The following is a 12,614-nucleotide window of genomic DNA, read 5'->3' as shown; positions in this document are numbered from 1 at the left end:
CTTCTTTACCCACATGGTAAAACTGCTTGAAACTCTGAAAACAAAGTATCAAGCTGATATTTCCAAGGTGGCTTTATTTGCCCCATAAAATCAACCTTAGTTCCTTAAAACTGTCTGGTTATATCTGAACCTATGCAAGTCTTTCTCAGATATGACATTCCAGTTTTGGTAATATAACCAATATTTTCAATGTATACTGTTATGAGGAAGACATATTCTTATTGAACTTATGTAATAAAATATATTCCATAAAATATAAGAAACTCACTGAAATTTTCTGAATTCTGGAGGGTTGAGGTAAGAAGAAAAGATAAATGTTTCAATTTGTTCATGAAGGTATACTTTGTTCAAATTTCTGTAAGTCAGTTAGCTTAAGAGAAAAAGTTTTCTTACATTTGGAAAAAAATAAAATATTTAAGAAAAGTCATCAATCTTTCAAACAAACCAACCAACAAACAAAAAGTATATCTCCATTCAGTCCCCTGTTATTAATACTTGTTCTGCTTGAATCCAGTTTTTCCAATAGTTCTGGGAATTTTTATGATCTTAAGATTATCAGAAGCCTGTACTCAAGAGTTTTTTCCATGAGTCCCATTGAAGATGAAGCACATTTACAAGAAAATTTTATAGAGACATCTGAGTAAAAACACTGTAAATGATAAAAACATCTATAAATGATAAAAGACTTAAAAATGGCCATGGTTAAAGATCTGATTAGAGTTCATTACAATGCAAATGACAAATAAATTTTGTTATTTTTGTGACATGCAACATTTCAAGGTAATTACATAATGAATTAAATAATTCAGATTTCTAGGAATTTCACATAATTTTAGAATACTTATTTTAATAACATATCTACATAAATATAATCTAAGAAGGTTTAATACCACATCTTTGACAATGTTTTTATGTAAGTTTTAAAAACATTCTTAATGCTTATTTGTTTCTGAGAGAGGGAGAGAGAGACAGAGTATGAGAAGGGAGGCATAGAGAGAGGGAGGTGCAGAACTTGAAGCAGACTCCAGGTTCTGAGCTGTCGGCATAGATCCTAATGTGGTGCAGGAACTCACAAACCTGAGATCATGACCTGAGCCAAAGTCAGATGCTCAACTGACTGAGCTACCCAGGCACCCATGTTTTCATGTAGCTTAATATGCCAAATAAACGTATTAGTTTAATTTATCACACAGACAAATGTTTTTTTTTTTTTTTAAATATTCCAGGGGCCTGCTAGAAAATTTCAGTTATGTGTAGTCAAAAAACTTTATTTTAGAATTTGTTTTTGGGAAGTATGTAAAAAAATCTAATATCAAGAGTTTTGAACATTTGAGTAAATAGGATCACAATCATTATGAAACAATATTTATTCATTTAACAAAAGTATCAATAAAAGATATCAAAGGCAAATATGGAAGGTTAAATAGTTGTGAGTAAAATTTAGCTCTTTTGTTTATTTTTGTTTTATTTATTTATTTATTTATTTAGGGAGAGGGAGAGGGAGAGAATGCAAGCCGGGGAGAGGGGCAGAGAAAGAAGGAGGGATAGAGAATCCCAAGTAGCTCTGTACATCAGCATGTAGCCTGATACAGGGCTCAAACTCACCAACCAGGAGATCATGACCTGAGCAGGAACCAAGAGTCCAATGTTTAAACAGCTGAGCCATTCAGGTGCCCCAAGTTTAGCTTTTTTAATATTAAGATTCGGACTCCTTAAATAATCAAAGACCTTATAAGCATGATAAACTATTCGGCAAACAGAATCATTATTTTTTTAGGCAGATATCTTTTGTTTACAATTTCTTATGAAAAGCAGCCCAATAATTTAAGAAAACTTTTTACTTTTAACAAAGAGAAAATGAAAACTTTGCACCAATGTATTTTTGATATGGCAATTAATTAATTATTTAAATTTATCCTAATCTTAGCCAGTACGAATCACACATAAAATTTCTTTCCAAAGACTCTACCTTAATAAAACTTTTACAACTTTCTTTTTTACAATCAGTTCTTGACTTAAGCTTTCCCTCTATAAATAACCAGTTTTACTTTAGTGCAAAATTATTTCCTTTTCCCTCAACAAATATGTATTTTTGTTCCTTATCCTTCCCCCCACCCCGAAGCACAGATCTTAATTTCCTCACATACATAGCTGTTCTTCCTATTATTTCCAGTAGTCTTATACATTTATTAGAATTCTTAGTGCTTAAAAACATTAATTTCTAATTTAAACTAAGTAGTAAGCAATCGTGAACTGTTTGTTATACCAGAATCCTTTTTTTCTTTAATTTTTAAAAATTTATTTATTTATTCTTGACAGAGAGTGGGGGAGGGGTGCATGAGCAGGAGAGGGGCAGAGAGAGAGGTAGAAAGAGAATCCCAAGCAGGCTCCTCACTGTCAGCATGGAGCACAATGTGGGGCTTGAACCCACCAACTGTGAGATCACAACCTGAGTTCAGATGCTTAACTGACTAAGCCACACAAGTGCCCCCAGAATTCTTTACATTAGCAAATTTATGAATATATTTTATAATTTTTATAAACATACTTTATAGTACAATCTTACAATAAAGCATAACATGTTTAGTAAGAGACTCAAATTTACCTTTACTTTTTCTTTTAAAATTGTTTTTAATTTTTATTTTTTTTAAATGTTTTTTTGACGTTTATTTATTTTTGAGACAGAGAGAGACAGAGCATGAACAGGGGTGGAGCAGAGAGAGAGGGAGACACAGAATTTGAAACAGGCTTCAGTCTCTGAGCTGTCAACACAGAGCCCGACGCGGGGCTTGAACTCACGGACCGTGAGATCATGACCTGAGCCGAAGTCGGACGCTTAACCGACCAAGCCACCCAGGCGCCCCTTTAATTTTTATTTTAAAGAGAGAGTGAGAAAGAGGGACAGAGGGAGAGAGAGAGAGAGAGAGAGAGAGAGAGAGAGAGAGTGAATCTTGGGCAGACTCCATGCTCATCACAGAGTCGAACTCAGGGCTCGATCCCATGGCCCTGGGATCATGACCTGAGCTGAAATCAAGAGTCAGACGCTCAAATAACTGAGCCACCCAGGCGCCCCAATTTTTCTATAGTAAGACAAAAATAAATAAATAATGTTCAGTACTTAATGCTTTATCACTTTATCTTATTCAAAAATAATCTAGATTATCAACAAATTTGATTTTACTCATTAAAATATATTTTATGTTGGAATAATACTTGATTATTATATCTCTCTCTTTCTCTCTCTCTCTCTCTCTCTCTCTCTCTATATATATATATTTCTATGGATGGACACCTGGGCTCTTCCATATCTTGGCTATTGTAGGTAATGCTGCTATAACACAGGGTTGCATGTATCCCTTTGAATTAGTGTCTTAGAGTCTTTATATTCTTTGGGTAAATACCCAGGAATGTGATTGTTGGATCAGAATGTAGCTCTATTTTTAATTTTTTTTTTATAAATCTCTGTGCTGTTTTCCATAATAGCTGTATCAGTTTACATTCCCAACAAAGTTCAAGAGGGTTCCTTTTTCTCCACATCCTATCACTTCTTGTCTCCTGTGTTGTTGATTTTAGCTTCTGACAGGTGTGAGGTGATTTCTCATTGAGGTTTGATTTATATTTCCCTGATAATGAGTATTTAACATCTTTTTATGTGTCTATTGGCCATCTGGATGTCTTCTTTAGAAAAGTGCCTGTTCATGTCTTCTGTCCATTTTTAATTTGGATTATTTGTTCTTTGGGTGTTGAGAAGTTTTAGAAGTTCTTTATATATTTTGGATACTAACACTTTATCAGATATGGCATTTGCAAATATCTTCTCCCATTTTGTAGATTGCTTTTTTGTTTTGTTGATTGTTTCCTTCACTTTGAAGAAGCTTTTATTTTGGGATAGTCTCAATAGTTTATTTTTGCTTTTATTTCCCTTGCATCAGGGGACTTTTATAGAAAAAAAGTTGTGATAGGTATGGATCCTGTCAGAGAAGTTACTACCTGTGCTCTCTTCTAGAATTTTCGTGGTTTCAGATCTCACATTTAGGTCTTTAATCATTTTGTGTTTATTTTTTGTATATGGTGTAAGAAAGTGGTCCAGTTTCATGTTTTTTCATCTTGCTGCCCAGTTTGCCAACACCATTTGTTGAAGAGACTCTCTTTTTCCCATTGGATATTTTTTCCTACTTTGCCAAAAATTAATGGAGCAGATAGTTGTGGATTCATTTCTGGGTTTTCTATTCAATTCGTTACTCTTTATGTCTATTTTTGTACCAGTACCATACTGTTTGGTTACTAAAGATTTGTATATAACTTGAAGTCCAGAATTGTGATGCCTTTAGCTTTACTTTTATTTTTCTATTTTAATTTTTTAATGTTTATTTATTTTTGAGAGAGAAACACACAGAGTCCAAACAGGGGAAGGGCAGAGAGAGGGAAAGGGATTCCAAAGCAGGCTCCAGGCTCTGATCCATCAGAACAGAGCCTGATGTGAGGCTTGAACTCACAAACTGTGAAATCATGACCAACTGAAATCAGATGCTTAACCGACTAAGCCACCCAGTTGCCCCTACTTTTCTTTTTCAAAATTGCTTTGGCTCTCAGGGTCTTTTGTGATTCCATACAAATTTTAGGATTATTTATTCTAGTTATGTGAAAACTACTGTTGGTATTTTGATAAGGATTGCATTAAATGTGTAGATTTTTTTGAGTAGTATAGAAATTTTAACAATATTTGTTCTTCCAATCCATGACTATGAAATGTCTCTCCATTTCTTTGTGTCATCTTTAATTTCTTTCATCAGGGTTTTATAGTTTTCAGAGTGCAGGTCTTTCACCTCTTTATTCGTATGTATTTGATTATTTTGGCACAATTATAAATGGGAGTGTTTTCATAATTTATATTTCTTCTGTTTCAATATTTGTGTATAGAATTGCAACTGATTTCTGTACGTTGATTTTTGTATCCCTTGATTTTACTGAATTCATTGGTCAGTTCGAGCAGTTTTTTGGTGGTGTCTTTTGGGTTTTATATGTATCGAGTATCATGTCACCTGAAAATAGTCAATTTTTACTTCTTCCTTACCGATTTGAATTCCTGTTATTTCTTCTGCCCTTTTTTCTTGCTCTTCTAAGAGTTTTATGATATATTGTTTTGTTTCATGGAATCAGTTAGTTATCTAAGTCTCTCCTTGTGATCTAGTAATTTTCTTTCCCTTTTTTTTCAGCTTAATTATTTTCCATTCTTTTATCTTGTTTCGCCTAATCGTTCCTCTGCTTCTTCAATCCTCTCTGTCACTGCATCTAGTTTATTTTGCATCTCAGTTATAGCATTTTTAAATTCATCCTCGCTAGTTCTTAGGTCTTTGATCTCAGCAGTGAGAGTTTCTCTGGTGGCCCTATGCTTTTTTCAAGCCCAGCTAGTAGTTCAGATATATTGTTTATAACTGTTTTAAGAAAGTCCTTGGCTGAGACTTCTTCTGGACTTTTCTTTTGGGGAGAATTCCTCCATCTTGTCATTTTGGCTACATTTATGTCTTTTGTATGTTTTAAAATCTCAATATGTTTCCTGCACCTAAAAGTATGTCCACATTAAAAAGGGGTCATACACTGTCCAGGGCACTCAAGGAAGTGGTTCTGGTGTATGCTGTGTACACTCTGTTGCTGTGTTTTGGCTGCTCTTTCCCTCAGGTTAGTCCTCTGCAGAGCTCCTCCTTGCTTGCAGTGTTGGAATGGTTGGACCTTTAACTAGGTGTGCTTTTATTTGTTTGTTGATGTAACCCTGGGGGAAAAAGGAGGGGGGGAGTCTGATCCCATAAAAATAAAAGGAACAGGAACAACAAAAAAACAAGCAAACAGACAAACAAAGAGAGAATCAAAAAACTATAAGGCTGATTTCAAGGAAAAAGAAAGGCAAAATAAGAAAAAAAGAAAGAAAGAAAGAAAGAAAGAGCACAAGAAAAAAAAGAGAAGAAAAAAGAAAAGAATAAAATAGCCTAGATAACTCCCCCACCAACAAAAAGATAACATGAAATGACAAAAAGCAAATCAGAATCTATGAGCCTGGGGGAGGTGGGTTTCTTGGGGGACTCAGTCAGATAAGCATCCAACTATTGACTTTGGCTCAGGTCATGATCTCGTGGTTAATGAGTTCAAACCCTGCATTGGTCTCTGCACTGACAGCACAGAGCCTGCTTGGGGTTCTGTCTCCCTGTCTCTCTGCCCCTTCCCCACTTACTCTCTCTTTCTCTCTCTCTCTCACAATAAATAAAAAAATAAACTTAAAAAAAAAAAAACAACTATGAACCTGATTCTAAAAGAAAGAAAGAAAAATGAGGTTAAAAAAAAAAAAAAAGATTTGTGTGTTGGTCCCTGGGGGTTGGTGACTGTGCTGGTCTGGAGGAGAGACCAGCTGCATTGTCTCAGTGTCAGTCTTGCCCCAATAAAAAAGCAGTTGCCGGACAGAAGACCTGAATAGACACATTTCCAAAGAAGTCATCCAGATGGCCAATAGACACATGAAAAGATGTTCAACATCACTCATCATCAGGGAAATACAAATCAAAACCACAATGAGATACCACCTCACACCTGTCAGAATGGCTAAAATTAACAACTCGGGAAGCCACAGATGATGGTGAGTAGTTGGAGAAAGAGGAACCCTTTTGCACTGTTGGTGGGAATACATACTGGTGCAGCCACTATGGAAAACAGTATGGAATTTCCTCAAAAAATTAAAAATAGAACTACCCTACAACCCAGTACCTTGAACTACTAAGTATTTATTCAAGGGTATAAAAGTGCTGATTTGAAGGGGTACATGCATCCCAATGTTTATAACAGAGTTATCAACAATAACCAAATTATGGAAAGTGCCCAAATGTCCACTGACTGATGAATGTATAAAAAAGATGTGGTATGTACATATACAATGGAATACTACTCAGTGATTAAAAAGCATGGGATGTTATCTTTTGCAAAAATGTGGGTGGAATTAGAGTGTATTATGCAAAGTGAAATATGTTAGTCAAAAACAAATGTCATATGATTTCAGTCATATGTGGAATTTAAGAACCAAAATGGATGAACATAGGGGAAGGGAATCAAAAATAAGAGAAAGAGAGGGAGGCAAACCATAGGAGACTCTTCAATACAGAGTACAAACTGAGGGTTGCTGGAGAGGTGTTGGGTGGGGGTATGGACTAAATAAATGGTTGAGGGGCATTAAGGAGGGCACTTGTTGGGATGAGCACTGGATGTTTCATGTTAGTGAGGAATCACTGGGTTCTACTCCTGAAACCAATACTACACTGTATGTTAACTCACGAATTTAAGTAAATAAATTTAAAAAAACAAAACAACAAAACAAAATAGGGAATAATAACAACTATGTCCCTGAAATTTTACATATCTATAAGTTCCTTTTTGCTGTTGATAATGAAAGCAATTTGTTTTGCAGCAAAAAAGATTTATAACTTAAAGACAGAGAAAGGATGAAACTTTTCTCTCCAAAGAGTTGTGGATATAATTGCTATTTAAAATTTTTCTTTATATTAAGAGTCAAAAGATATGTAGTATTTTGTTTTCTCATTAATTGATGCTATATATTATATTTATACATATTTTTTGTTTTTAAAAATATATAAATGTTACATATATTGTTTTGTTTTATGTTTTTTGTTTTTTCTTCAGGTAAGAGAGCAGAAGAGGAGATTTACTGTACACATATATTCAGCCACAAATGAAAACGGAATTAGTCCCGGAAGTCACAGGTCCAGAGCAAAGGACCTGTTTTGGTATGAGCAAGGCAAGTCTCTCAAAGGTTGTCATCATGTTTAGATGGCAATGGATGTTTTAGATCCATTGAATCATACTCTAGAAAGTAGGCATGTAGTCCAACAGTTGATATCAGAATTCCTGGCCTGTGGCTTTCCTTATTTCTGCCCTTGTGGCTCCATGAGTACACAAGCTAGTGGTTTACTTGGCTCTCTGCCTCATCTTTCTTCTTTTGTACTTTAGTCTGTGCATTCACTTCTTCCTCCACTTGGTTCTCATGGCACAGAGGTTTCCAAGAAGTTGGCACTAAATATATAAATATATATATTATATAATATATATAATAATATAATATATATAAATACTATAATATATACTATAATATATAATATATATTTATAATAATATATTATATAATAATATATTATATATAATTATAATAATTTATAATATTATATATTATATATTACATAGTTATATTATATAATATATATAATATATGTATCATCTTTGGCATTTTTTTTCCCCATTGAGGATGATATTAGCGATGGGTCTTCCATATAAAGCTTTTTATGAATTTGAGGTATGATCCTTCTATCCCTACTTTCTTGAGGGTTTTTATCAAGAGTGTATGTTGTATTTTGTCAAATGTTTTCTCTGCATCTATTGAGAGGATCATGTGGTTCTTGTCATTTCTTTTATTGATGTGATGTATCACATTTATTGTTTTGAAGTTATTGAACCAGCCATGCATCCCAGGTATAAATCCAATTTGGTCATGGTGAATAATTATTTTAATGTATTGTTCGATCCTGTTGGATAGTATCTTGTTGAAGATTTTTTCATCCATGTTCATCAGGGAAATTGGTCTGTAGTTCTCCTTTTTAGTGTGGTCTTTGTCTGGTTTTGGAATCAAGGTAATGCTGGCTTCATAGAATGAGTTTGTAAGTTTTCCTTACATTTCTATTTTTTGGAACAGCTTCAAAAGTATAGGTGTTAACTCTTCTTTAAATATTTGGTACAATTTCCCTGGAAAGACATCTGGCCCTGGACACTTGTTTGTTGGGAGATTTTTTATTATTGATTCAATTTCTTTACTGATTATGGGTCTTTTCATTTATTCTATTTCTTCCTATTTCAGTTTAGTAGTTCATATGCATCTAGGAATTTGTCCATTTCGTCTAGATTTCCCAATTTTTTGGCATTAATTGCTCATAATATTCTCTTATTATTGCTTGTTTTTTCTGTGGTATTGGTTGTGATAACTCCTCTTTCATTCATGACTTAATTTATTTAGGTCCTTTCCTTTTTCTTTTTGATCAATCTGTCTAGGGGTTTATCAATTTTGTTAATTCTTTCAAAAAACTAGCTCCTTGTTTCATTTATATGTTCTACTGTCTTTTTTTTTTAATTTTGATACCATTGATTTCCGCTCTAATCTTTATTATTTCCCTTCTTATGTGGTTTTGGGGCTTTATCCAAAACCACAAAGGTGCCGGTTCTTTTTCCAGAATCTTTAGGTGTAAGTTTAGTTTATTTGAGCCCTTCTTCCTTCTTCTAGGAAGGTCTAGATTGCTATGTACATCCCTCTTATGACCAAATTTGCTGCATCCCTGAAGTGTTGGTCTGTCGTGTTTTCATTTTCATTGGCTTCCATGTACTTTTAAATTTCCTCCTTAATTTCTTGGTTAACCCATTAATTCTTTAGTAGAATGTTCTTTAATCTCCAGGTATTTGTGGTCTTTCCAAATTTTTTCTTGTGGTTGATTTCAAGTTTCATACACTGTGGTCTGAAAATATGCAAGGTATGATATCCATCTTTTCATGCTTGTTGAGAGCTGATTTGTGACCCAGTATATATGATCTATTCTGGAGAATGTTATTTGTGCACTCAAGAAAAATGTGTATTCTACTCCTTTAAGATGAAATCTTATGAATATATCTGTTAAGTCCATCTGGTCCAGTGTGTCATTCAGAGCCATTGTTTCTTTGTTGATTTTCTGTTTAGATGATCTGTCCATTGTTTTAAATGAAGTGTTGAAGTCCCCTATTATTAGCGTCTATTATCAATGAGCTTCTTTGTGTTTGTGATGAATTGATTTATATATTTGGGTGCTATCCAGTTGAGGGTATAAATACTTACAATTTTTACGTCTTCTTAGTGGATAGATCCCTTAATTATGATAAAAAGCGCTTCTTAATATGTTACAATCTTTCTTTCAAAATCTAGTTTGTCTTATATAAGTAGAGCTACTCCTGATTTCTTTTGATGTCCTTTAGCATGATAGATGGTTCTCCACCCCCCTTACTTTCAATCTTCAGGTGTCTTTAGAGCTACACTAAGTCTCTTGTAGGCAGCATATAGATGGATCATGGTTTTCTTTTTTAATGCATTCTGACACTGTGTCCTTTGATTGGAGGAGTTAGTCCATTTACATTTTGAGTGATTATTTAGGGGCGCTTGGGTGGCTCAGTGAGTTGAGCATCTGACTTTGGTTCAGGTTATGATCTCATGGTTCATGAGTTCCAACCTGCTGGGCTCTGTGTGGACAGATCAGAGCATGGAGCTTCCTTCAGATTCTTTGTCTCCCTCTCTTTGCCTTCCCCTGGACATTCTCTCTGTCTCTCTGTCTCTGTCTCTGTCTCTCTCTCTCTCTCTCACTCACTCAAAAACAAATAAACGTAAAAAAAACCTTTAGAGTGATTATTGAAAGATATGAATTTAGTGTCATTGTGTTGCTGGTAGAGTTGGAGTTTCTGATGATGTTCTCCGGTCCTTTCTAGTTTTGTTTCTTTTGTTATTTTTTGTTTTTTTCTTGTCTTTTCTCCACCCAGTTCCCCCTCAAAATTTCTGGCAAGGCTGGTTTAGTGGTCACAAACACCTTTAGCTTTTGTTGGTCTGGGAAAGTCTTTATCCCTCCTTCTATTCTGAATAACAGCCTTGTTATATAAAGAATTATTGGCTGCATATTTTTCCCATTCAGCTTGTTGAATATATCCTGCCATTCCTTTCTGGCCTGCCAAGTTTCTGTGGATAGATCTGCTGTGAACCTGATCTATCTTCCCTTGTAGGTTAAGGACTTCTTTTTCCCTTGTTGCTTTCATAATTCTTCCCTTATCTCTGTATTTTGTGAAGTTGACTATGATATGCCTTGGTGATGATTCATTTTTGTTGAATCTAATGGGAGATCTTTGTGCTTCATGGTTTTTGATGTCTATCTACTTCCCCAGATTAGGTTAGTTTCTGTTGCAATTTGGACACATAAACCTTATGCCCCTTTTCTCTCTCTTCATCTTCTTGGACTTCTATTATTAGAATGTTAATCCTTTGTAATAAGTTACTGAGTTCTCTAAGTCGTGTGTCATGATCTTTGGCTTTTTTTCTCTTTTGTTTCCCTGCTTCATTATTGTCCATAATTTTATCTTCTATCTTTCTGATGTCCTGCTCTGTTTCATCCATCCTTGTTGTCATGGAATCCATTCCAGATTGCATCTTGGTTATAGCATTTTTAATTTTGGCCTGACTAGATTTTAGTTCTTTTATTTCTGAAGAAAGGGATTCTCTGGTATCTTCTATGTTTTTTTCAATTCCAGCTGTTATTCTTATAATCATGGTTTTAAATTATAGTTCAGACATCTTACTTATATCCATGATTAAATCCCTGGCTGTTATTTCTTCCTGTTCTTTCTTCAGAGTGAATTCCTTCATCTTGTCATTTTGGAGGAAGACAAAAATTAATACAATTGAAACAAAAACAAAACAAAAATCAAATAAAAGAAGTTATATCTTGGTGTGTTTCTGTCTGCTTGGTGAAATAAGTTTGGTAGAATAGAGAAAAAAGGGAAAGGAAAGAAAAAGAAGTTAAGAAAAAAATTAAAAATTAAAAAATAACAGAATAAAATAAAATAAATAAAATAGGATAAACAATTTAAAAAATAAATATATAAGATTTAAAAAAGAATTTGTTCTTTCTGTATCCAAGAAAGAGAAAGGAAAGAAAGAAAAAAATAATTTAAGGAAAAACAGAAACAATGAAAATGAATAAATAAGTGACCCAGCAAACAGAATGAAACTTAGATGAAGTTACATCCAGTTTCCCTTAGAACTTAAACTTTAAAGCACACTATAGTCTATACACTAAGCAGGTGAATGGGTTTGTGCTAGTCTTCTGGGCAATGTGTCTGGGGGGTGCAATTGGGTGGGTCATGGTATAATGGCTCCATTCTCCATTAGTTGGTGCTGCTTAGCTTACTGGGGTGGATCCATGTGCATGTGCACATATGCCTGCGAGGTAGAGGTGAAAATGGCTGCACCCAGATCCCCAGTCTCTGGTGAAGGAAGTTTGTGCTCTCATGACCCGCAATCAAGCACCCCTACTCTGTCTCAGGCCTCCATCCACTTCCTGACTCTACCATGTCCATTTCCAAGCTGTCTGCCTGCTCAGCAACACTTCCATCCAGAGTTTTATCTCAGATAAGGTTGTGTTCAAAAACCTCACACTTCAGAGACCCCTGTGGCCAAAACCCGCACTGACTGTCTGTGGAAGGGTCTTGCTAAGCAATGGGTGGGTGTTGGCTTGCCCCAGAATATGTTCATGTGATTGCTCAGTGGCAGAGTTTCAACAATTATGGCAGATCACAGCATAGCCATCACCAGGTTGTGCTGTACTCTTGGCATCTTTGTCCCAATACCAGAAAATGTGGCTGTTCTCTGGGTTCTGCTGGGAATGTTGCCCAAGGGGAGGCTCTATGGCCACTGTTTATAGAATCCTGTTGGTATTGAAATGCTCTCCTTTCTCCCTGTCAATGGTTTTATGGAACATTTTTGTTGTTGCTCAGTACCCTGTTAG

This window comes from Acinonyx jubatus, chromosome B3 (assembly GCF_027475565.1).
Source record: "Acinonyx jubatus isolate Ajub_Pintada_27869175 chromosome B3, VMU_Ajub_asm_v1.0, whole genome shotgun sequence".
Taxonomy (NCBI): Eukaryota; Metazoa; Chordata; class Mammalia; order Carnivora; family Felidae; genus Acinonyx; species Acinonyx jubatus.
Note: the sequence above shows the minus strand (reverse complement) of the source record.